At 36.3% G+C, this 24,605-nt stretch overlaps 1 protein-coding gene across 1 annotated transcript in view; it reads right to left on the bottom strand.

The window, feature by feature from the left end:
- The window catches only part of LOC121738988 (probable cationic amino acid transporter), a 152,433-nt gene extending 129,175 nt beyond the window's left edge, over nucleotides 1–23,258 (bottom strand). The window contains exon 1 of the mRNA XM_042131289.1: nucleotides 23,207–23,258. The gene's annotated coding sequence lies outside the window, so the exon portion shown is untranslated. The remainder of the gene's footprint in view (nucleotides 1–23,206) is intronic.
- Between the last annotated feature and the right edge of the window lie 1,347 nt (nucleotides 23,259–24,605).

The raw sequence follows: 24,605 nt of genomic DNA on the forward strand, positions 1-24,605 counted from the left end.
GTCACTCAAATAAATAATCTATAAACTCTTTAAGAACTTAGGTATATTGATCATTTACTTACAAAGTATTCTAATAAAATAATATCTTATCTGATGGACGGACATACTTTCACTTTCATAATATTATGGAAGTTATAAGTATATTCTTATAAAAACAAACAATCGGCAGGCTGATAACTCTGACAAACTTCTTCACCGTTGAGGTGAACTCAGTACCAAAAGGGAACATTATTTACATTAAAACTTTCCCTATTGTACGAGCGAGGCCACATCATCATCACGTGTCAAACGCGGTGGTTCGACCATAAAGTTAATATACCTAGCGGAAGGCATATTAACTTGATGGGTTCGACGCAACGAATAAACGACGCGAACGCACAGAAGACAGCTGGTAGGGCGCGATTTGCGAATCACGTGCTACGACAGCGTAGCGCCTACGCTACGAAAATGCTACGCTGCTTCAGAAGCGTAGCATTGTCGTAGCCTAGCGTAGTCATTTTTTTTAATGCAATAAGGGGGCAAACGAGCAAACGGGTCACCTGATGGAAAGCAACTTCCGTCGCCCATGGACACTCGCAGCATCAGAAGAGCTGTAGGTGCGTTGCCGGCCTATTAAGAGGGAATAGGGTAATAGGGGAAGGTAGGGATGGAAAGGGAACGGAATAAGGGAGGGAAGGGAAGGGAATAGGGTAGGGGATTGGGCCTCCGGTAAACTCACTCACTCGGCGAAACACAGCGCAAGCGCTGTTTCACGCCGGTTTTCTGTGAGGACGTGGTATTTCTCCGGTCGAGCCGGCCCATTCGTGCCGAAGCATGGCTCTCCCACGTCTTTTTTTTTTACGCATTTCGCATTGTGTACGGACCCCAAGACTGCTTACTATGCGTTATTTCATTCCGTTGACGCAACGCACCAGAGCTTTGTGGCCTCGCTATCGCGTACCCGCACGGTTCAATTTCAAAGCAAAGTTTAAATAGCTCTAACTTCTGCGGCATTTTATAAACGCGGTTTATAAATTGTAGCTTCACATTTGAGCAATTTCATCATATTTTCATTTCACGTGTTCTGCTTAATTTACTTTTACTTTTATATTGCTAAAGTACGGTTATCGACCACCTGGGCTAAAATGGTCGCTTTGGAGAATCATATCATTATGATTATTATTGTTTAAATTGCAAAATGGTCACTCTGCTTGCAATTGATATGTCTAGTATTTCGCACACGTATTCGTACTAATTTGACATTCGTCAGTTTGACAGTTTAGGCAATTCATTTTCTGAATTGCTTTGCGAGGAATTGCAAAATGTGACCATTTTAGGTCCGCAGGAATTTTTTTTAGAATTTAATTTTAGGCCTCTATGAAATTATGTCTTTGTTCGATAGGCAAATTACTGATACTTCGCTATGTCCGTGCGAGTGTCTAGCTGTCTGTCTTAAGGCTGTAATTTGCAAATTTAATATTGCGACTACGACTTTTCTCACCAGCTGCAGGTATCTGGTTCCCGTATTTGGCGTACCTATTTTCTTACTGTTTCATTGACTGAAAATAAGTTTTCAGGCTGTGAAATATGGCAAATATTTAACGACGAATTAAAAAATATATAACAATGTAATTATGAGTGGCTCTCCATACATCTCGACTCGCGCGTAGGCGTTATTAATTAAACGCACTGTGTGAATGTCTCTTATACATTCTGAGTTCTGGTCTATTCTTAGACCTGGAACAATTAAGCTGTAACTGGTAACATGCGATAGAAGCTCACCAAAGAAGCTCAACCCACCTACAGATGTTGTATCGATTGAGGTTAAATATAGAGCTTGAACTGATGAAAAGGAATTGAGGCACATACGTTGGTCAGAAAGCAAAATGACGTAGGTTGCAGGTGTTCTCAACGTTTTGCAGATTTGATTCATTTGCCATTTCATTTCTTATATTCCTCCTCAGCAAGTACCCTTTGTACGTACTATAAACTCACTTCTGCGTAGATAGCCTAGTTTAATTTAACCAACCACTGTCACCGCAACCGGTGTTCGTACCCAAAGAGTAAAACCGGTCAAGTGCGTGTCGGGCCACTTGCGGTACTACGGTTCCGTAGTACCGCAAGTTTTTGATAATTTGTGTATGGTCAATGACTGTACATTTATAACATGTTTTACACTACTACACAACAAGTAACAACAACATCATCTCAGTTACGTTCAAAAGAATTTGAACGAAAAGTTTCTTTATACTTCGCCGAATACATTTTTTTAGTTTATCGACTATTACTCAATAATTAAAGAAGTCTTCTTAGCCGTGATAGGTATTCCTTTTAAATTCAGCATATTTCCTACTTCCGTGATTTTTTTCACATTTCCAGAAGCAACCGTTTATCTGGTAGAAGGGGGGGACTGGGCACTATCGATTATTTTTACTTTAAAACTTGATGTTTCACAAATGGATCCCTGAATCGGAAAATGATCTTTGAATACTTATAGTATTTTCAAAAAAATCGATCCAACGACACCCCACACGATAGGGTGGACGCGAAAAAAAATCATCCTCGCTTGATGTGCGGGGGAGGTACTATAAAAAAAATACTTTTATTTTCTTTTAAGATTTTATGTAGCATTTTGTCATCATCAGTAATATGTGCATTCATGCCAAATTACAGCTTTGTAGGTCCAATATCTCTGAGCAAAACCGCGGACAGACAGACGGACAGACGGACGGACAGACCGAAACTATAAGGGTTCCTTGTTGACTACGGAACACTTAAAACGGGACCCTATTATTGAGACTTCGATGTCTGTCCGTCTGACTGTCTGTCATCCAGCCTATATTACAAAAACCGCTTTAGCTTGACTTCTGATGTTTTCACAGATTGTGTATTTCTGTTGCCGCCGCGCCGATATCAGCAAATGCTAAAAATAAGATTAAATATTAAATATTAAATTTTATGCTCCGATAAAACAAACTTGTTTTTTTTTTGCTTTTTTGCTCGTAATCAATAACATCAACAGGTAGGCACTTGAAATAATCACTAAATCCTTAAATATCATATTATGACTGTGTACTTTAATATAATTTACGATAAAATTTAAATAAAATAATTATTATGTATGGAATTAAATAATTATTTAATTCCATACAAAAAACCTTGCGGTACGGAACATGTCATGCGCGAGTCCGACTTGCACTTGGCCGTTTTTATATAAGGTATTACCTGAAATAGTTACATTCCTATATATAACATTTTCATATTTGAAAGATTGTTTGTTATGCCTGTGTGCTGATAATAATACAAGCTCAGATTCAATTTAAATCTAAAATCAACTCTTAATATTGCATTTCATATCCGAGTGAATTCATAATAATATGTATTATCCATCATTTATCAAAACATATTAAAACGCACCTACGTTTATTTGGACCGTGCGTGAGCTTTGCTTCGGCAGGAATGGGCGGCTTAACCGGAGAATACCACGGGCTTACAGAAAACCTCCGGTAAACTGACTCACTAGGCGAAACAGCGTTTGCGCTGTTTCGCCTAGTGAGTCAGTTTACCGGAGGCTCAATCCCCTACCATATTCCCTCCCTCCCTTCCTCCTCTATTACCCTATTCCCTCTTAAAAGGCCGGCAACACACCTGCAGCTCTTCTAACGTTGCGAGTGATGTCTATGGGCGACGGAAGTTGCTCTCCATCAGGTGACCCATTTGCTTGTTTGCATCCTAATTTCATAAAAAAACCTTTAAAAGCTTTAAATTGAACTTGCATAATACGTGTATGAATTTTCAGAATTCAATTTAATTTCCATTCATTTTATAAAAAATATTATCAGACGGTGTATTGACAATTTCTTATCACATAAGTAGGACTTGTATCAGAGCCAAAAAAAAATACAAAGAATCATCAATAACATCACATGGATTATCTTCAAACGCCATAAGCCAGTTTTGAGCAGGCTTGCCGCTTGATTAAGCTGTATTATGTTAATATTTTTGTTGAGGGTAATTTTAAATCAAATTAACAAATTTAACTTATGACGAGCAAGTACAATTTAAAATTTAGTTCAGCGAATCCCAGCGTAGTACTAAGTTGTAACTTAATGTTTATGCAATCAAAAGTTGTATGTTTGACTTTTAAAAAATAATAAAATCAGAAATGTTGTAGGCTTATTCACAACAACACGACACGATGTCGCCTCATGCTGTTTTCTATAGGCTATTTCGGATAGTTGTGTGCTGGGTCCGAATATTCTCTACTATAATATAAAATTATGTACGAAGGTAGAGGACAGCACAGTGATCGCACTCGAAATATTATTATCGTCGAGTCGAAGCTTACCGTAATCGCTCATGGCATTGACATACATATTTGAACATGCAACGTCCGAATAAAGTTGTCGACACTTTTACCTCATCATAGCTTAGTTAAAGCGTAAGTTATTAATATATCTTAAGCAGATTTAACAAAATGTTATTTCATCAAAGGAATGTTCAATTTTCAATACGATTCAAATTTTTGATCTATAGGTACTGTATACCAAAAGTGTATTTTTAGGTTACTCGTCGATACCTTGACGTCTAACAGTTACCCTATGATGATACGAGTTATACGACATCAATATAATATAACAATGTAGCCTATGTCGTATCGTATAATGTGTATGAATGAATGAGACTATTGAAGAGTATTAATTCTTAATGTTAAACAACATGGAACTTTATTTTATTAACAGGTCTTAGTTAAGAATTTCATTACTGAATGGTTTGATAGTCAAAGGCAGTCAAAGTAATAATTGTAAAAGGCGGGGTTGTAATGTTGGAATAGTGGAATTGCTTCTAAAGTAAAATACTTGAGCTCTCCTTTGTTTCGAGTCAAATCGTCGTAGATACGCCAAGTATTACTTAATTTGTATGGTCACCAATCTGGTCTAGCATCTTTCGACCTTATGATTATAGATTTAAGGCTCATAATGGATTCGCCGAGGAATGTACACAGGAATTCGGGCATATTGTATTTGCGGATCCGTACATTTGCTGAGATTTATTTTGTGGTCGTGTGATTTGCTCGGTGTCTGCAGTAGGATATACGCGTTGAACGGAATATGTTATGTAGGGTAGGGCTATGTACGAGTACGGTTATGTAGGACAATGTAGGACAGTAGCCTTCGTAAAGGTAAAGGGATGTATGACATAATATAATAAACTTGTGCATCTTCAGGCTTTGGTAACCTTTAGTGAAGTTTAGTGTGATCAGGCACCAGCAAGCGTCCATTGGAGTTCATACGTCAGCTATTACAATATATTTTTATTTATTTCGTAAATAAGTTAAGAAGAGAGTGACGAATATAGATAAATGCGAAAGTCTGTTTATCTGTATGTCTATCTGTCTGCTATCTCTTCACGCCCTAACCACTGAACCGATTTTGATGAAAGGTATGGAGATACTTTGAGTCCCCGGAAAGGACATATCACATAGGACACTTTTTATCCCGGAAAATGTACGGTCCCCGCGCAATAAACAAATTTTGATGCAACGGGCATCATCTAGTACCTAAATACTATTACTTTGAAGCCTTTATGAATTATGTCGAATATTTGAATACAATACATAATATTTCAATATTAAAACAACTGTCAAGGCACATAATTCTTGTGTGACTAAGCTTGGTTTTCACAATAACGGAAATGTTTTATTTAAAAAAATTATAAATAACATTAAGAGATTTACGCATAATGCCAAGTTTCCACACAAGCCTCGCGGCGGATTATAATTGCTTTGCGTGCAGAGATTTATGGTAGTTTTAAAATATTTGTAGAAAAAAAATAACGAAAGATTTGTTGATATTTAAAAACTATTTTTTTTATTTAAAGTGTTCTTCTATGATAATATAATGAAGCTATTATTATCTATATTGAATTTAGTTGAATAAATAGGTAAAAATAAAGTTTTAATTCCCTGATATTTCTCATTCTTTGAATTAAAGTTACTCATAGTTAGTTACACCTAAACGAAATAAATCAATATTTTTATAAAGAAAGTGGTTGATGATTTTGAGATTGATGATCAAGTTTGAGAAGTACAGTTTTAAGCCAAATTGAGCGTGAACGGCGTAAACGCTCTTAATCATTAAAATATCATTTCTATAAAAGCTTTAAATCCATGAATACATTTAACTAATTGGCAAACGTCATATCAAAAGCAATTTATATTCAACGTTGCATTCAAATTATTTAAATTAATAGTGAATTATAAAATGGCTAAAGGTACAAGTTGGAAGCCGGCTACATGAAGCGGCGGCAGACGACGTGTCGTTGCGACACTACTGGTTTCTATGGACTATGTATTTGTATGAAAAATGTCGCTAGCTTCGTGTCGCTAGCTGCGGAGGCTTATAGAAGTACATAGAAACCAGTAATAAATTAGGAGTAATAAATATTTTGTTTAAAAAGTACATTTTGGTTAAACAGTAAGGGAGGTTTACGCAAAACGTAACTTTGCTTATATACTTTACCACGGAACTTTACAGTTACAGCCACAAATTGCTAATGAATATAATTACTCAAGCTAATGAAGAAAAAAAAGGTAAGTTTTTAGTACAAACCGGATGATAGATGAAAATCTGTTAAGAGGAGATTATAACAAAATATGTATATTTTTATATTTTTATTGTAGACGTAAGATTCGCACGATACGATACTGTCGACGCGTTGGTCAACAACTAGTTGATCGCTGTGAAGCATTAGTGTCCTAACCCACAATTTTTTGGGTCGTTAAATTTTGAATGCAGTCTTGTTCTAAATCATCTAAATAACAAAACTGCATTCATAACTCAATGCACAATTTTTATGAGGGTTAGAATACGAATGCTTAACAGCGTCCAGTTATAGTTATCAATTACACTAAATAAAATATACTTACTGGATAGTGGATACAGCTATGAAACGGCGATGAAATCCGTAGTTTACTGCTGACAGGAATTTTATGACAATACCATTTTGTAATGGTGCAGGAATTGAAAATCGAAGTGTTGGACGGACATTGACGTCGCTTTTATTTTGAATGCGCTTCCGTCGCACCGCTTCGCCGTTACCCTTTTACGTAATTAATAGAGATGTTCCGATCATGACTTTGGCCAACTAGCCGACTAGCCGATTAGTCGGTTCAAAAGAAGCCGACCTATCAGCAGACTAGTCGGCTAAGTCGATGACAGTTTCGGTTGTTTCCTTAACGCTTCGTTTATAATATAATAATAATAGCTCCCACATCGGTTTCGGTGACGGCCGGTTTCATTCAAACCAGGCCAGCTACGCAGAAGTAATTTTATAGTGCCCAAGTGTGTGCGCAGTACACTAGAGCACTCTCTATTCCTTTACTCTCATAACCCAGTGGGACGGAAGACCACTGGGTTATGGGACTGGCGAAAGATCAGGCGCAGAACCGACTTTTTACATGCCCATCCGACGCACGGATCATCTTACTTGTCAGACAATCAGGTGATCACTGATCAGCCTACAATGTCCTAACCAAACGCTCTATACCACTAGACCACGGAGGCGTTACTTTACTGCATTCGCGGGTGAGTCTGACCTACTAATATAAGTCGCCAACACCACGCGCCTACAGCGAACGTGTCGGATCGTGGCTTTACCGACTAGTAGGCGACAAGTCGGCACATCTCTAGTAATTAAAATGAAAGCAGATTGACTTCGCAGATTAATAAATATAAGTCCTTGTTACAAAGGGCTGTTAAAGAAATGATAGTCCCGATACAATTTTATTAATTTAACGCTATTGACGAGTGTTTTAAACGCTAAAAGGTATTACGTGACACATGTACCTACTATACATAAAGGTATAAATGTATAGACAATCAAATTTTAATCATAATAATTATACCATCTCAAACATCTCCATCTATCCGATATCTTTTAATATTTAAGATACTTAATCCAATGAAAGTATCGCTTCGTGTGATGCACCGCAAAGTTTTTACGAAACTTAACGTTAAAATACAAGGAAGCTTTGAAAATTGAAAGAAGATTAAACTTGATATTAAAAGTAAATCAATGTGAAGTGCGGTGAAAGAAAATTAAAACTGAAAATGGAGGGGGCGCGGGGGCCCCTAAACAAGCCTTCCTTAAATAATGTTAAAGGATTAAAGTAATGGATTTTGAACTCATTTTAATAATTTAAGTTATTGTTACTGAGGGACTTTAAAAACTGTTATTTTGGCACATCCTATCTAAATTTTGGTATCTAGTAATAAAGATTAAAGTTATCAAAGGTGACAGTGTCTTACAAAACTTGGTTCCACTTCATCAGAAAATAGTCTTATCCTGATCGAATTAAAGATTCTCTCTAAGACCTCCCTTCTGTACTCATTAACGTATGTAACGTTAATGAGAACAGAAGGGAGAGATCCTCAAAAAGGAAAAAATAAATATCCTTAATTGCTCTCTCGCTATAAATAAAACAATGTCATACCGTACATATTATATTCAATTTGTAAACATTTTTGTTAGTACCGAATGGCGTATAGTAATAAACTATTGTTTTTGTTGCATGCTTTAGTAATAAAGATGTGTCTATCTCATCTTTGTCATAATTATTCTCACTTTGAATAAATCATCAGAACGCAATTCCATTTTTCTCCCAGGCGCGGTCCGAAAGGGGGGGGGGTCACAGAGGACATGACCCCCCCCCCCCCCAAATCTAAGGTAAAATTGAAAATAAAATAAAACCCAGAACCGTCCGAGCGCGCAGATAAAAAAAATAGTGTAGTGACTACTGAGTGACCCCCCCCCAACATTTCAGGCTGCGACCGCGCCTGTTTTCTCCTATGTCAATGAAATAGCTTTGACTGCGTACCAATTCCAGAATTCACTATCAAATTTCCCTCTTCAATATTGCTTTTTAAAAAGCTAAATCATATAGGTATAATGGTTGTTTGAATAAATTTATTTTAGCGTCTCCGTGGTCTAGTGGTATAGAGCGCGGCTCTCGACTCGGAGGTCGTGGGTTCGATTCCCGCGTTGGAAACAAGTTATTTCCAAGTTTGGTTAGGACGATGCAGGCTGATCACCTGATTGTCTGACAAGTAAGATGATCCATGCGTCGGATGGGCATGTAAAAAGTCGGTCCTGCGCCTGATCTCTCGCCGGTCGTGTCGGTCTTCCGTCCCACTGGCTTATGAGAGTAAAAGGAATAGAGAGTGCTCTTGTGTTATGCGCACACACTTGGGCACTATAAAATTACTCCTGCGTAGCTGGCCTGGTTTCAATGAAACCGGCCACCGTCACCGAAACCGGTGTGGGAGCTATTAAATTAATTTTATCGAAAAGTAAAAAGCTTAGACTTTGTTAGCCATTTTGTTGCTACACGGCGTCCTTAAGACTATGTCACGATAAGGGTTGATTCCACAAATTTTAGAAGGTTGATTCAGACCGCAACGCGACGCGTAGATGCATTTCTAAATTAGTATGGATTTGACAGATTCGCAAAACGTCTCACGCTGACGACATCTGTCAAATCCATACAAATTTAGGTCGCGTCGCGTCGCGCCTCGCCTCGTCACGTTGCGGTCTGAATTGACCCTAAAGCTAAATCTGACAAGCCGTTTAAAGATTGATTCAGACCGCAACTCGACGCATAGATGCATTTCTAAATTAGTATGGATTTGACAGATTCGCAAGACGTCTGACGCAATTGAAATCTGTCAAATCCATACAAATTTAGAAATGCATCTACGCGTCGCTTTGCGGTATGAATCAACCCTAAGTTCTAGAGCGTGCCAATGAGCAGTTTCTTTGCTTTTGATTTCTGTCGGTCAAAACCATAAAGTTAATATACCTAGCGAAATAGAGAAACAAAGGCCAGAGCAAGCGAGATGTCTCTATCAGTAACACTGCGTGGTAAAATGAGACGTGTGAATTGTGATACATGACAGCAGCACTCTTTTTTTGACGTTCAGTCGGCACGTGCCGCACGTTGACAATTTAATCTCATAGAATTTATGTTCAATCAAAATGCTTGTGTAAGTTTATACGTACGCATATTGTTCACACAGATGAAAACCAATTTCGGTTACGTTTGACAGCTTGAGATTGTTGCTCTATTCCGCTAGGTATATTAACTTTATGGTCAAAACCTAAAATTCGGTCCCTGAGCATATGAAGACAAAGAGCGAGTTTTTTGTACCGAACCGCATCAGAAGTATTTAAATGTTACGTTCTTCTCGTAGAAAGCCAAAATAAGCTTTACAGTGCTTACAGACGAACGGCACGTGTCGGCGGCACGCGTCGGCGACAGTCGACGGCAGGCGACGGCACGTATGGGCGGCAGTCGACGGCAGTCGGCGGCACGTGTCGGCGGCAGTCGGCGGCAGTCGATGGCAGCCGTCGACAGTTTATCACGCTTGCAGTTGTGACGTAGCGCGTAAAGGTAAAGGTCCACAGGTCGATATCGTACGCGACGGACGTCTCGCATCAAACGGATATTTTTTTAACAGTACGTCCACTGTATCGGCAGCGTACAGATTACCGACTAGACAGTATGTTTATCTTTTTTCCAAACAAAGTTTCTAAGTCAAAATTTCTGCTTTCGACTATTCCATCCACACCCCCCTTCTGAGCATTCATTTACTAGACTATTCGATAATCCATACGTGCCGATTCAGCGGAAGTTAGTAAAAAAAATTATCCGTTTGATGCGAGACGTCCGTTGCGTATGATAGCGACCTGTGGCCGCTTACCTTTAGGCGGTACGTCACAACTGGGGGCCTACCACCACCTCTACTAAGCGACACCGTTTGACAGATAAGCAATAATTACTTTAACGTCAAGCTAGCGATCTTAAAAAAGTTGATATTTCACAGCGGATTTAACAATATTTTGCATTTTTTACTGTTTTTTAGTAAAATTATATTTGAAAAGTGAGTACGGTAATGTTATTGTAATCTTACAACAAAGCTTTCTGGAAACATGATCGTTTTAGGAAAGGTCGTGGTAGGTCCCCTGCAAGCGTCATAACTTGTCAACGGCTGCCGTCGGCTGCCGTCGACTGCCGTCAACTGTCGTCAACTGCCGCCGACACGTGCCGTCAACTGCCGTCGACTGCCGCCGACACGTGCCGCCGACTGCCGTCGACTGCCGCCGACACATGCCACCGACACGTGCCGTTCGTCTGTCAAAGCGCTTAAACACAATATTATGTGGCTTAATGTATTTTATAACGAGCAGTCTTGTACATGCAATTATTATAAATTATTCCCTCTGAACCTAGTTTATCTAGACTGCAAAGCGTGACCCAGATAATACTTTACATGGACCTTATTAAAATGCATTGTTCTTTTTGTGAATTATACTTGCAATATTATCATTCAGCTTCAAAATAAAACATGAAAATAAAATAAACACGTTTTTGGTTTTTGATGTTTCGAAAAGTAATTTAGTTTAATTTAGATAAAGAAGAAATATTAATTAAAAAAGATTAAAGACAGTTTGTTGTATTTTATTTATAGGTGTTTGAGCCGCAGCTGCTTCTTTCTGCACCGCCATGTTGCAACAAGAAGCAGCAAAGCCAGAGCGCGAGGGTTTCAGACTCAGGAGTTGCGTTCGATGCGTCGGCGGTCGTCATCGCATGCGTGTGCGCAAAGAAATCCACCATGTTTATGGTGGATTTCTTTGCGCACATCATATCTGTTTAGATACAATTGAAGAAAAGATTCAAGAAAACTACAAGATAGCAAATTACGAAAATGTAAGTATAGGTTACAGAAGTCTAAGCTCCAATTGGGTATATAAGTTATAGAAATCCGTAGTTTCTGGCTTTAGTATCGCGCGGTGCCTACTAGACTAAACTACTAGACTGTTTTTATGGAATTTTTCTCGTGTCACGATGTCACTTATTGTGCAGTCCCCGCAGAATTATTCACTTTGCGTGCAAAGTAGGGAGAAACATCTTGTTTTAAATATTGTAATACTATACTTACATAATACTATAGCGAGATTGAACCATTAGCCCCGGTATAAAAATTTAAATCCATAATGTCTCCAAAAATTTGACCTACCTGAGTAACTAAAATTCCGTTTGCTTTTTTGCCGGGAATACGCCTCGGCCTATACCCATTTTGATAGGATTTTATTTGTATCTTTGGAGTTTTTTAGAACTTACATTTTTTATAAAACAAAACAAAATTTTCAAACAAATTATAAATATTTTTGTGATTAATGACATGGTATAGAAATCCCGTTTTGCTTAATTTTTATTTATTTATTAAAATATCTTAAAGTTTCTGTACAGCTTTTCAATGTAAACTAGCTTAAAGATGACACTTTTAAACGTTTTCCAGAAGTTAGCCGATAATAGTTTTTGTAGAGCTCTTACGAACTTTTTCTAAGTCCTAAGGGTAATAGAAGTAATAATGTATTCCAAACTTGAATGCTGTTAAAAAGTATTTGTAAAGCAATTTGTCGTATACAAACTAGAACTCTCTTGTCTAGAAAGTAGAATATTATTTGTCGATGTTCCGAGGAGACATTTTTCAATTTGAAATCCAGCCTTGAAAAACTTTACCCTGATTACTGGTTTCCAGTTTGTTTGCTTAATACTGAAAGATTTAACTGGATTCTAAATGTATGCAGTCGTTCTTTTATTGACGTTGAGTTTAAATACAATTCTTTGTTTATAAGTCTTGTGATTTGTGGTATAAATTATTTAGCATGTTTTTTTCACTAACGTAAGTCGTACTTAACTTATAACGTATAAATGAATTAATAATTATGTTTGTTAGCTGTAATTTTTCCAAATAATATAATAGTGTGAAAACCTCAGCTGCTGTAGCTTGTAACTTTTGTATTATCGACTCGATCTATCATTTATTTTTATTATTTTTAGCCCCAATTTCACCAACGACTGTTAAAGTTAACGCCGGAATTAGTATGACGTTACCTCTTTCGATTTTCATATGAATGAAAGAGAAGACATTACATTTTAACAAGCTGTTAACACTAACAGACGTTGGTGAAATTGGGGCTAAATCTATCAAAGGTTTTTTGTGTTATTAAATCTTCACATCGAGTTTTGTTTTGCACAGTACGCTGAAAACTCTCGGCCTGACTTTTCTAATACTTTAACATGCTAGCTGGCTAAGTGACAATAATTATTAGGCCCATTTCCACGCAAAAGCCATTATTTTATACTCCGTATTGTAAAACATGTAACATGATATGACAACACGTGTTATGTCCATAACACGGCCTGTTGCTGCCAGCGACATATTTAACAACGTATATTGGGAAAAACAACGGGCCTGTATTCCGATAGAGACTGTAGAAAGCAAAACAGTTGTCATAGGCATACTTTTTTGTCAGTCGGTAGAAATGAGAGGGGTATGTTATGTTAATACTTTATCTTCTACGCAATACCATGATTCTACTCTCCCTTCTTTCCTCCTCAAGAGTTTTGTCACCCAATTCTAACCTCCAAATTTTCGAACGCGGTACATATTGTGTGACTGCGCCAAAATTCGTTTGTCGCGCGGAAACCGTACATTTAAACGGGATGAAAAGTATCGAAGGGACATACCTTTCCCGGGACTAAAATTATCTCCATACCAAATGTCAGCAAAATCGGTTCAGCGGTTTGGACGTGAAGTGGTAAAGGACAGACAGACACACTTTCGCATTTATAATATCACTACGTATGCTTGTAGTAATGCAGTCAGGTCGAAAGCTCGCAACGTTGTTCATCTGTTTAATAGTCTGTGTCTGAAAGGTCATTTCACTAGTGGGCTCGGTGCCAAACTTAACTCCTGTTGAATGTTACACTTTCCTTTTCATCTACAGGTGTGGGCTTTTTAGTTTATTATACGTGTTTGAGGTGACTTTACCAACTGGGCAACTTGTTTTGTCTGTTATTTAATTGATCTCTTAAAATATTATAATCTCATTTCTTCTCTTTGCTTCCCAATCTACGGTCTTGTAGAAATTGCAACATTTGTAGCCTTCGTGCAAAAAATATCCATCGAAATTTAAACGTAATTTACGATACTGCTTGTATTTTCAATGCATTGAAAAAACAATACCAAAAGATCCAATATAAAATGTAATATACCAGTGAAGCTCCAAGAATTTCCGATGAGCTGAGTTTCCAATTTGCGCCGTCAAACAGTATTTTAAACGCTCATTGCTATTTCATTGTATCCTGTATCTCTTAGGGCAGCAACATAATATTAAAATCTCATTTTAACACACCTCCAAATATGGAAGAGGATTTATGTTCGGCTGCTTAAATTTTAATTATTAGCGGCTTGAATATAATCGTTGCCTTTTGACTTGTTTCTGTGTTTGAGAGTCAAAAATTACTATTTCGTCCCCGTAGAGCTAAAACTCACCAGATAGCAAAATGGCCAAAGTTGAGTTAAGGATGCCATTGAGATGTGTGATTTTTTAAATATTTTTCTGTGTTACCAGTTTATCGATACGATGCGTAGTTTCGGAGATAATTTGGGTAAAAACTCACTAACTTCGTGTTTTTAGATCGACTACGATAGCGAAAAAACACTTAATGGACATAACTAATTATAGCTACTAACGGAGCGCATTTTTACGTAACTAAATTGATTTAGGTACTTTTCGTTCTATGAACAAATCATATTTCAAATAACTTAAGTAAATCGAAAATTCACTATATTGATTTAGTCACTCTCTAAATATTTTCATTGAATAATGTTAAATAAAACTAACTAAGTCTACTACGCGTTTAGCGTTTGTGTTTGGTATGCGTAAATTCACTATGTCTTATTTAGTTACTTTTTGCATAAATATATTGTAAAAATTCCTCAACTAAACCATTTTAATGAGTTTTATACTTCTTTCAAATACTGCAAATGCGAATTATGTGTTCATCTAACAAGACTTAGTGACTGTTGTACGCTACTTCAAGTGCATATTTCGACACCAGAAATATCAATTAACGTAATGTATTTTGGCGAAAATGAGTTATATTATAAATATCATTGAATTCAGAATTTCGAGCTCTATCGTTTGGTATACTTGGAATTCATCTATCGTTAAAAAAATGTCCCTTACAGTACACATTTTTGAACGTCTACACAGGTTTTTTAGTAAAAAAATATTTAAAGGACGTAAATATTTTAACGTGTTAGAAAAATAGCGTAAATGCTTCTAAAATACGATGCAGTCTCTTACGTTAACCTTCAGCTTAGTACAATTTACAATTGAGACATAAAAATATTATGTAATTGTTATAACTTCACTAAAATTTGTCCCTTACCTTAATTATAAATATCATTTTTCAAGTAAGGGAAGTTAAGAAGATAATTTTTGGGCACCTTCTCAAAAAGTCTTATCCGTAAAGGTTCCCTATAAAGTTTTAGTGTTTTTGCTAAACCTTTAGCCTTTAGGTATACACATGTAATGCAATCAATTGTAGATAGATAGCATTAAGGATGACACTACTCTCTTGGCTGCAAATGAAGTCGAGATGCAAGAACTGTTTCAGAGAATGGAGCAAATCATCAATACCTACCTTGGGCTTCTCTATTAATAAAGAGAAAACCAAAATCATGGTCATAGATAGAAGCAACACTCTACCTGTGACTGGCGCTCTAAAATTGGAAGTGGTTAGCGTATTCGTCTTTGGGTTTACTATTACGAACAACGGCTCCTGTGATCCAGATTTTCACAAAAAACCTGACCGAAAAGACAAAATATGCAAAAAAGACGAAGCTTGTCCACACACTCATATTCTCCATCTGTCTTTAAGGATCCGCTGCTGCAGACCGAAGACGCATCGACGCATTCGAGATGTGTTCCTGGAGGAAAATGCTCTGAATTCCATGAACTGCTTTCAGAACCAACGCATCCATTCTGGCTAAACTAAACATGAAAACATCACACATTTTAGAATATTTCGGACACATAGGCAGAAAAAAGAAGGCAACCTTGAAAAACTCATGATAACTGGCAAGATTGTGGGAAAAAGACCGCGGGGCCGCTGTCCCATGAGTTGGTCCGATTGAATCCGCACCACACTTGAGTTTAATGTCTATAACGCTTTTCGAGTGGCCACAGATAGAAATAGCTGGCGTAACACCATATAAAGGAAGGTCATAGAAGGGGGAGGTCAAGATCCTCAGATATGAGAAACACGACTCGATGAGGAGTAGCATTCAGGTATGAAAGGGGGACCCGCTGTGGGTGTGTTGCGGTTTCTTCGCCAAGTTGCACCTGCTCGTACAAGAGATAAGGTCACAAGATGAAAAACCTCCAATGGAAGCAGCTCTGGCAGGTGCGGAAAAAGAGAGCAGTAGCTCCTGATAATGGAAGTGAGAAGCTTAATGCCAACAGAGACTCAGACTCTGCGTCCAGTTCTCAAAGCTCAGAGAATCTCTTACCTTCCGGCTCCGCCTTACACGGTGCTCACCGGACTTAGATGTTTCGGCACGTACATGTACGTAATATTAACAATTCAGGAGAGCCTACGTCAGCCTGCCACGAATGTGGCGCTGTGGAGGACTTGTGGTGTGCGATGCAGCGCCATGACATCAGCTGTGAATCCGTAATTTCACAGAAAAGGGCCGCAGAGCGGAACAGGGAGGAAGATCCACCCTCTATTCGGCTCAGGATACAGATTTCGGTAGAACAAAAGAGCAGAGACGTGGTTTTGAAAAGTTCTAAGACTTTGTCTAAAGGGGTTTTGGGTGTATATGGGAACCTTCTCAGCAGTCCCGGTGCCGATGAAAATGCTTCAATTGGCCTAAGTTCCCTTATTTTGTTGGAAATCCTATCCCTTATGTGGTAGACCAGCCAGTCGAGGTGGGCTTCTTGTGTTAGATAGTTTCAGGAGACTCTCCGTTATACGGCTGATGGCAAATGTTTTTAGTGGGTTGGCTGGTACTACTCGTCGGCCAGTCCCCCATATCCGTATCCAATTATGAATGATAGAAAAAAAAAAAAATTTTGTTTCGTTTTCTTGCTTTGAGTTTTATAAGGATTACTGATTAAAATGTTATTTTTATTAATAAACAAAAATTCCAACTTTTCACTTAGTGAGAATTATTAATTTTTATTTAGTTGAAAATTAACTAAGCATACTTATAACCCTTTTTATTTCTTCAGTTTTTATGCGAAAACTCACTACATGCACTAAACAAGCAATAAAATTACACTAATGAAAGAAACGTTAAGGGCGAAAAGTAACTAAAGTAGTTTTTATTGAATACTTATTATAAAAATACATTTAAATTCATTAAAAATTATTGTTTAAGTAACTTTGGTATACCATCCAAGCAATAGCAAAAAGAAAAAGCTTATATCTCTTAACAGAAATCTGCAGGATTTTTTTGAAAATTTTAAAACTTTAAACGCTCGTATCTCAAAATGATGAAAAAGCTATCTGGTGAATTTTAGCTCTACGGGACGATTTCTTCTTGATACAAATTTTAAATTATATATTTAATATGGTTTCTTATATTTATCAACCGTTTCGATGAAGTTCTTGGAGAAACCAGTTTATTTCATCGAAACGATTGATTACGAAGAAGCGATTGCCCTAGGTTACTTTTTTATTCGCCTTAAAAATTGCCAAACTATATGACAGTTTGATACCGATAGTACTGAGTTATACCTTCAATAGTAATTTTCACATAACGTGAATAAACTGCCTAATAAATAGTAAAATTTATCATTTATTACCGCCATTGGAAAACAATGTTTTCCCTATCAAACAATAACGCTCGTTTACCAGTCTTCCTTTCTTAGTCTTATAAATGAGTAGCTACTGGCTGTTATTTCGTGAATGGTGCGTTTCCTGCCTACGCGACCCTCGCACAACATTGGTACATAGAACAATTACAAACAGAGTGTAAGCTGTTTGTGTGTTACCGGGGGGAAAAGCTTCTAACAGTACAATAACGCTCCAAGAACGATGGAATAATGCCCGATTTCTGAGATTTTTAATATACTCGTACTTAGACTATTCACTAGCGATTGGCTAACGTAAGCATTAACAAATAAATAACCTCAAATGCCGGACATAAGATACGTTGCCAATTCCGTAGAAGAGCCAGAAAAGTGTTGGAAAAATTCGTACGTATTCAATACCGTTTCTTCCTTAATATGAACGAGGGATATATAATTATTATTACTGATTACAAAACAACAGTTCGAAGAATAAAGGTACAAAACCTTGCGTAGTCATTTAAGTGAGGTTCTGTCTCTTTATATTCTGTGACTCTTATTTAGGGTTTATTGAACTCGTAAAAAGACATCGATAACATTGACCCATTTGGCTCTTTTTTGGGCTTTAAATAATAGTACTTGAATAGACATTTAAGGCCCCACGGGCCCCCAGCCACATTTTTCATAAAAATTGGTCAAGTACGAGTTGGACTCGCCCACGAAGGGTTCCTTACCGTTAAAAAGCAAAAATTGGCAGTTTTTTTGTAAAGGATATAATATTTATTTTATTTTAATTTTATTATTGATTATTAAAGCACAAATATAGGTACCTAATTAAGAGTTTTGTGAAAATTTCGAGTGCCTATATTCTGTAGCCATTATTGATAAATGATATGAAGCAAAAAAGACCACAAAAAATCACATTTGTTGTATGGGAGCGCCCCCCTTATTTATTTTATTTTATTTTTAGTATTTTTTCTCGCGCACGAAGGGTGCCTTATTGAACAAAAGTTGTAAAAAAATAAGTTTTTTGTATGGGAGGCCCCTTAAATATTTATTTAATTTTAATGATTAAAGTACAAATATAATTAGGAATATTGTGAATATTTCAAGTGCCTAGCTGCTACCATTATTGATTACGAGCAAAAAAGGCCAAAAAAATCACGTTTTTGTCTAGGAGTGAACCCCTTAAATATTATTATCTTATGTTGACATTGCATAATTTTTAACCCCTGACAAAAAAGAGGGGTGTTATTAGTTACAGCACTGTAAACATTATTTTAAACGATTAATTTGTGAAAAAAAGTGCGAGTTTCTTACGCCGGTTCTTCTCGCCGGGTTAGTTCCCGAATCGGTGGTAGGCATCATGTAGACTTTCAGAGAATATTTGCAAAAATTTATTCTGAATAAAAAAAATTGAGTTTGAGTTGAGTTTGAGTTCGAATTTATTTTATTTCGTTTTTGTACTTGTTGTTATAGGGGCAACAAAAATACACAATATGTGAAAATTCTAGGAGTCTAGCTACGAGTATATCGTGTATTTGAAAATGCGTTACTACTACGTTCATTTTTATAAATCTTATATCTTTAAACGAGCAATTCTTGTATATAAGTATATATATATAATTGGAATCTCGGAATCGGCTCCAACGATTTTCATGAAATTTAGTATATAGGGGGTTTCGGGGGCGATAAATCGATCTAGCTAGGAATCCTTATTGAAAAATGTCATTTTAATTGTGTTTTATCGAATACCGAGCAAAGCTCTTCTTCAAATCTTTATATAATATATTTATGTTTCAGTTTATTTATTGCATTATTGACGTTTCTAATGTGTGCTAGACTATACTAAAATTTAATGTTACAAGAGTTTGACCCGTACTATGTTCCGTATGTATGCGTGGTCCGTCTGCACCGACCGGTATAACATAACTGTAAAGTTGAGTTTGAGTACCGAATGTGTTATCTAGAATCTAGACTCTAGATTACTAATATTGAAACATATTTGTGTAATAAACATACTCAATTAGCACATAATTAGCGATATAAAATTATATTTAATGAAATTTGTTTACCGGGCACATCGCACATTTTAAACCTTAAAAACTTTAATTTCTTCTTTAATTTCTTTTCCCTATGATATATCCTGCACAGACTAGAGTATAATTAATAGTAATTTATATTATCCATTTAATTTTAGTAGTTATTATAATAAACCGTTAAAGGAATCAGTTTAACGGTTTTGAAAAGTGAAGAGGTAACAACAAAACATAATTTCAATAATAATTTATCAAAGAAACTCGGGGAATGCCGCGGTAAAGCTATTGCATAGCACCTATGCATTTAAAATTCGCATACATCTAGTCGCACGAACACAAACACCGTGCCGAAGTCTGCCAACAAACGCACCGACCGGCACAACGGAGTGGAGTGTGTTAGGTTTTTTCGTTACGTTTTTTTTTAATTCGGTCGCCGCGCTCAAAGCATGTGACAAAGCATAATATGCTATAGCTTGCAGGGCCTCAAAGACAACAAGAATGAAGTAACGTTGTTATTGTGGTTGAAAGCCTGTAACCGAAATGGCAGCAGGTACAAAAAAATATCGAGTGCTAAAAAACACAATTTATAATTCAATAAAATTACTACTTCACCAATTTATATTTTAACCTCGTTCAAAGCTGTGATGTTAACTTTTGTAATGAAACTTAAAGATAACGTTACGAGGGAATGAAAAGTAAAATTCTCCGAGAAAAATAGTAGAGTATAAAATACTTTGAATACCGAGCTACAAGATTATTAATTCTCCTGGTAACTTCAATATAATGAAGTTCTTTCTAATATTATCAGGGACTATTTTGATCGGCTGATTGCTAGAGGGAAATGTTTCATACTCATTAGTGGAGGCAATTAAAAAGAACCGAGTTCTTAGAATAAATAAATAGTATGAAAGATTAGTAGAGAACGTGACAGTGGGTTATTTTATTGCAATTAAATTTCTTTGTCAATCAATGCTAGTATTATAATACTTTTTATCTTGAAAAAAAGGTAAGGTTCCTGCGCATTATCTTTATTCGCATTATCTAGAAAACCATTGAATTTAGGATAGGGTGTTTCATAGTAAAATCAGTCAGAAATTATCTAAACTATAGCCCCATAAAGGATCTAGGTCGACTTAAGAGGTAACCCTGTATAATATTTTTTTTACTAAAAAAATCTTTAACAAAATGTATAAAACTGATATAAGGAGGAAAACAACACTACCTAGTTAATTTACATTTACATATATATGTTATATACTAACGGTTAGAAAAAGGCCAAAATGCTGTCGACCCCATTTAAATAAATACTTTCGTGTCGAGAATATTATTGTACACTTATTTTACAAGAAACAAGGGTTCTTTAACAATTAACTTTATTTACTTTTGAATTAGTAGTACAAAACTTCATTTAAAACGCCATTTAAGTATATCAAACTATTAAACATAGCTCGTAGTATACAGTGTGTAACAAAAATAAGTAATAATACTTTAGGGTGTGTACGTGTTCCTTGTAGAGAGTTCACTGTGAAAGTAGCTGCTCTGAAGGACGAATTTTTTTTCACTTTTGTATGGACAAGGGCCCGAGCGTCACTAGTTTCCCCATACAAAAGTGAATAAAAATGTTGGTCTTCAGAGCAGCTACTTTCACAGTGAACTCTCTACAAGGAAAACGTACACACGCTAAAGTATAATCACTTAATTTTGTTACACCCTGTATATTTAGGATACATTATTATTGAAATATTTTCACTCTCGACTTTCGAGGCAGCACCAGCATCGCAGCACGGACAGCAAGCAAAAATTTTTTTTCGACATAGCTCGTAGATATGACGTGTGTAACATATTTATGTCGGATTTTGGTCGCATTATTTACACTATCTGCTATATAATATTCCCTATGAATTTTTCTCTTTCTTTAATCCTGACGTTGCGGCTTCTTAATAAATCTTCATAAAAATATTATGTATACTAAAAGCTTCCAAGCGCATGTTATAAAGTGCATACATTATTTAATGCCTCAGCAGAAGATTTATTACAAAATAACGACGTACTGGGAAATATAAAACCGAAGAAAACGGAAAGATAAACTTTGTATAACAAAAATACTTTTTCTAATAGAAAGCTCGGTTTTGATAAAAATTGAAATTTTAAAACCGACCAAAATTGGGGTTTGTATAAGCCCCGCCGATCCGGCCTCCATTAAAATAAACCTTCATATTTATTTATTCAAGCATTCGTCTGATTCACATTTCTGTACATTCTGTATAATTTTTATTTTTTGTATTAATATTTTCATAATAAGAGCTTATTATATTTTCTTACACTGAAAATAATTTTAAAATGTAGGTTTTTTCATTTTTTTTAAATTTATTTATTAAAAGTGTTTGTATAACATAGATCTATATTATATTGAGCTCTATTAATAATATTTACAAAATGGTACTGACTTTTAAGCTCCCATTCCGTAATTATTAAAATGCCATAAAGATGACATGCATAATATGATCAATATCAATATTATTAGGATTTGATATCGACGACTCTTGCGCATACACCACCGTAGCAACTCTATCACCTGTAGATCATATCGCTGGTAGGCCATCATCATCATTTAATTCCGTATTTCTCATATACGCTTACGAAACCACAATAAAAACGATCAAGTCGGATTCGAGCACGGAGGGTTCCGTAACGTTATAGAGCGAAAGTAGGCAAAAAGTTGCGTTTTTATGGGAGCCCCCCCTAAATATTTATTTTATTTTAATTATATTATTAAGTAAATATTAAATTACAAGTTATTTGATGAATATTTCAAGTGCCTACATGTTGTCATTATGGATTACGAGCAAAAAACGTCAAAAAAATCACATTAGTTGTATGGGAGCCCCCCTCCCCCCTAAATATTAAATTGGAGTACTTATTTGTTTTTAGTATTGGTTGTTATAGTGGCAACATAATTACACAATGTGTGAAAATTTCAGAAGTCTAGCTATAGCAGTTCTTGGAGCTATACAGCCTGAAGACAGACGGACAGGCATCGAAGTCTCGGTAATAGGATCCCGTTTCTACCCTTTGGGTACGGAACCCTAAAAACCAAAAACTTCAATAAGTACTTCATACAAATGGATATTTACACTAACAATTGCCCGCTAAACCTTTCAAAGCTTTTAGAAGCTCAATTAAAATATCGGGTATGTAAAAATTGGCTTTCGATGTGTCTATGCATTAATTATTGTATGATGATAGTTGTGAATTATTTTTTATAAAGGTGTATAAACTCATGAACCCTACAGTTCAAAAACTCGAGGCCAACACGTCGGTTTGTCAAATAATAATTGAACTCAATAAACATAAATCAAAATTGGGACACAAAGTCAACGAAATAAATAATTTAACATCGGTTAAACTTTAAAATAAAAGTTTAATAAAAGAAAAATATTTCAGGTGTACATAAGAACATCAGAGGTAGCACTTACTTGGTAGTTTCGCTGATCGCGTGTGAGAGTGAGAGTCGAGAGGACGTGCGCCCTCCGCGTCCGTCGCGGCACTAGCGTATCGACCCCTCGCACCCTCTGTTACCCAAGTACCCCGCACCCCCGCAGCCCCACGCGTTGCCAAAATGCGGCCGAACATTTTTACTTACCAAATTGTGCAACTAAATACCAATGTCGCGGATCGGAAAATTTTCAGGATGTATCTGAAAGAAAATGGACGTCGCGATGATTAAATTATTTTAAATCAAATCCGAATAATTAAACATGTCTATTAAATAATTATTTATTAATAATTATGTCACCCTTAATTTTGCACTTGAATAAAATAAGCTTAGAAATTTAAATATTAATTAAGATTTAATTTCAATATTCATACACATTATTGAGCAAATTGATATTGAGCTAAAAAGGCTAAAAAATCACGTTTATTGCATGGGTCCCCCCCCCCCTTAAATATTAATATTATTTTGTTTTATTATTTTTATATGTAGTATTTGCTGTTATAGCGGCAACAGATATACACGATCTGTGAAATTTTCAGAAGTCTAGCTGTAGCGGTTCTTGAGATACAGCCTGATGGTTAGACAACGAAGTCTTAGTAATAGGGTCTCGTTTTTACCCTTTGGGTACCTACGGAACCCTAAAAACGAGGCCCTGTTACTTAAAATTTTATGGTCGCTCAGAATTTAAAACGAAGTTACAATTTTACAAATGAACCATCAGGAATGAAATGTTACCATCAGAGAAATTGATTCCGAGTAGGAAGCGAAAAGGTCAAATCAATTCTAGTCATAATCTGTCGGCTAGCCTAGGTTTGACATAATATTTTGACGACCTCTGTGGCTCAGTGGTGAGCGTGTTGGTAGCTCAAACCGGGGGTCGTCGCGGGTTCGAATCCCGCCGACGAAACAAAAAGTTTTCAATGTTCCCGGGTCTTGATGTGTATTAAATATGTGTATGATATAATATAAATCTTAAATATATGTATAGTATACAAGTATTAAATGTATTTCCGTTGTCTGGTACCTGTAACACAAGTCCTTTAGGTACTTAGCACGGGGCCAGACTGTGAAGCGTCCATGGATATTATTATTATTATATTATAGCTTAACCGAATTTCGTAGCCCGGGCTAGGTTGGCTGCCTATGAATACATTTCACAGGTATCTTGAAATACTCTTTATTTTGCAATATAATGAAAGGCGCTTCTACTATCGAATCGCAATGGATGTAATATTATAACAACGATTTCTATTTAGTTTTCGGCAAGATGCAGAATGTTTTCAATATTACTTATGGTCCGAAACACGGCCTGAGTCATGCTGCTTGAGTCTTGACACAAAATTTCTCACTTTTGACATTTTTTAGTGTAAAGTGACTAT

This window comes from Aricia agestis, chromosome Z (assembly GCF_905147365.1).
Source record: "Aricia agestis chromosome Z, ilAriAges1.1, whole genome shotgun sequence".
Taxonomy (NCBI): Eukaryota; Metazoa; Arthropoda; class Insecta; order Lepidoptera; family Lycaenidae; genus Aricia; species Aricia agestis.